A 3,006-nucleotide genomic window follows, 5' to 3' on the forward strand; every position below is an offset into this window, starting at 1 on the left:
TTATTGAAAAAAAACTAAAAGAAGTTGAGCCATTGGTTGCAGAGGGATTTATCCTTGAAAGGTCGAGTACTGCTGTCTAAAGCTGAAAGTATCTCCACTTACTTACGCGGCCCAGTCCCCCCTACGCGCGGCCCAGTCCCCCCCCTACGCGCGGCCCAGTCCCCCCCCTACGCGCGGCCCAGTCCCCCCCCTACGCGCGGCCCAGTCCCCCCCCTACGCGCGGCCCAGTCCCCCCCCCTACGCGCGGCCCAGTCCCCCCCCTGCGCGCGGCCCAGTCCCCCCCCTACGCGCGGCCCAGTCCCCCCCTACGCGCGGCCCAGTCCCCCCCTACGCGCGGCCCAGTCCCCCCCTACGCGCGGCCCAGTCCCCCCCTACGCGCGGCCCAGTCCCCCCCTACGCGCGGCCCAGTCCCCCCCCTACGCGCGGCCCAGTCCCCCCCCTACGCGCGGCCCAGTCCCCCCCCTACGCGCGGCCCAGTCCCCCCCCTACGCGCGGCCCAGTCCCCCCCTACGCGCGGCCCAGTCCCCCCCTACGCGCGGCCCAGTCCCGACATCTTCACAACAAAATATTAAAGCGGTTGACCAGATGCTTTTCAACTTTATCTGGAAAAATCGTACACTTTATATTAGGAAATCTGTCGTTATGAACACATGAATATGGTGGTCTACATTTTTTTTTTTTGATTTTCCTACCTTGAATAATACTTAAGATAAATTGGGCTAAACATTTCTTAAAGAATCCAACTTCAATTTGTAATATCATCTCTCATTATATCTCCTCTCCCGTTTTGGTGGCTTCAATTTTAAGTTACTTGGTAACCATAGTAACTATAACATTGAAAAGATTCCTACAAAAAGTATTCTTAGCTTGGTTGTTAATATCTAAACATATATATATATTTAATTTGGAATTATATGCATATTTTGTATAGAAACAAGTCTATATTTCTTAAAGAACTAGTTTAATAATTCTATCCTGCTGGCGAGTCAACTTTTTAACGCAGAAGGGTTGTTACTCAATTATGAGGATTTACAATATCCCTGTTACACCTAGAGAGGTCGCCATAGCCTTTGATGCTATTCCATCTGGAACTCTCGTGTTATTTAGAGGTGAACCAGACCTCCTCACCTGCTTGACCTACCCTCGTTTGATCCAGGTGACTCACCAACAGGGAACATGTGTTTCTCCTCTCTCTCTCTCAGAACAGATCTGTACGTGCTTTATTTCAAAGGGATATTGGATCCATTCCTTACGTCACAAAACTTACTGGAATTCATTTGTCAAGAATATCCGTTGGGAAAAAGTCTGGTTATTACCACACAAACACCTGCTTGTTAAGATCAAAAGAGGTCTCTTTCTGAATGATCCAAGAGTATTACCCTGTGAATCATTTACCTAAAGAAACTCAAAAAAGACATGAACTTTTTGTGTTGAGCAATCAGAAACAGTTCAGCATTTATTTTGGCATTTGACTACATGTAAAGAAATTATTAAAAGATATTCACAGTTTTATAATTGTTAATTGTCTTGATGACTTTTTTTAATTTAATTTTTTTTTATGCGAGAATGTGCTGCTCGGTTTCCTGAACTATAAAAAGGATACAGAAAAACAATATTATATTCATAAATGTAAATTCACTAATAAAATAAAAACACTCTTCCGTGTTTTCTATAAGTAATTCTAGCAGTACATTAAGACCCTTCTACATTCTTCTAATCAGAAAGCTGTTAAAACAATCAACAAGTGTGTATTTAAGGTCATTGTATAACCTGTCATTTGTTGTACCCTCTAGCATATGTTATCATTGTCTGTTTGTATACTTCTTGTATGTATACTGGTTTTTCTGCAATATTAAAAAAACAAACATAAACAATTAACATAAATAACAATAATAGAACTCTAATAGGCTTGTAACTGCCGCGCATGTCACGCGTGGCCAGTCGAACGCGGCGCATGTCGCACGTGGCCAGTCGAACGCGGCGCATGTCGCACGAAATCCAGTCGAACGATGAACTCTTCATTGAGACAATGTTGAAACATCAATCCATGGGCGAGTCAGTGCCACGTTTTAAAAACGTTATCTTTCATACAGATTCAGATAGATCCCTACGTGTTTGCTGAACCTGTCCAATAGAAACGCTTAGTTATCGATGCAAAATTGAATGTTTTGCAACCGTTTTTGGGGTAACGATTACACGCCAGGAATATTTAAGCGAAATCGTTACTCTTGCAAAGCATGGGAACGTTTTTATCAAACTATTTTATAGCACACAAATCAAATCAGATGTATTGGTCACATTCACATATTCAGCAGAACATCACTTTAGTCTGCAGCCTGTGTAGCACCTGCAGGGTTGAAATATGCTTTCTCTCTGTTTACTGTTGTGTTATCATCAGATAATAGCATCTTATGCGTTCGCCGAAAAGCCTTTTGAAATCTGACATGTTGGCTGGATTCACAACGAGCGTAGCTTTGAGTATCTTACATTTATGATTTAATGAAAGGTAAGATTTTTATAGTATTTTAATTGAATTTGGCGCTCTGCATTTTCCCTGGCAATTGGCCAGGTAAGACATTTGCGTCCTGCCTATCCCAGAGAGGTTAATTTTACTGGACCCCAGGAAGAGTAGCTGCTGCCTTGGCAGGAACTAATGGGGATCCATAATAAACCCCAGGAAGAGTAGCTGCTGCCTTGGCAGGAACTAATGGGGATCCATAATAAACCCCAGGAAGAGTAGCTGCTGCCTTGGCAGGAACTAATGGGGATCCATAATAAACCCCAGGAAGAGTAGCTGCTGCCTTGACAGGAACTAATGGGGATCCATAATAAACCCCAGGAAGAGTAACTGCTGCCTTGGCAGGAACTAATGGGGATCCATAATAAACCCCAGGAAGAGTAGCTGTTGCCTTGGCAGGAACTAATGAGGATCCATAATAAACCCCAGGAAGAGTAGCTGCTGCCTTGGCAGGAACTAATGGGGATCCATAATAAACCCCAGGAAGA

Source organism: Oncorhynchus mykiss, chromosome 16 (assembly GCF_057628025.1).
Source record: "Oncorhynchus mykiss isolate SJ-2025 chromosome 16, ASM5762802v1, whole genome shotgun sequence".
NCBI classification, from domain to species: Eukaryota; Metazoa; Chordata; class Actinopteri; order Salmoniformes; family Salmonidae; genus Oncorhynchus; species Oncorhynchus mykiss.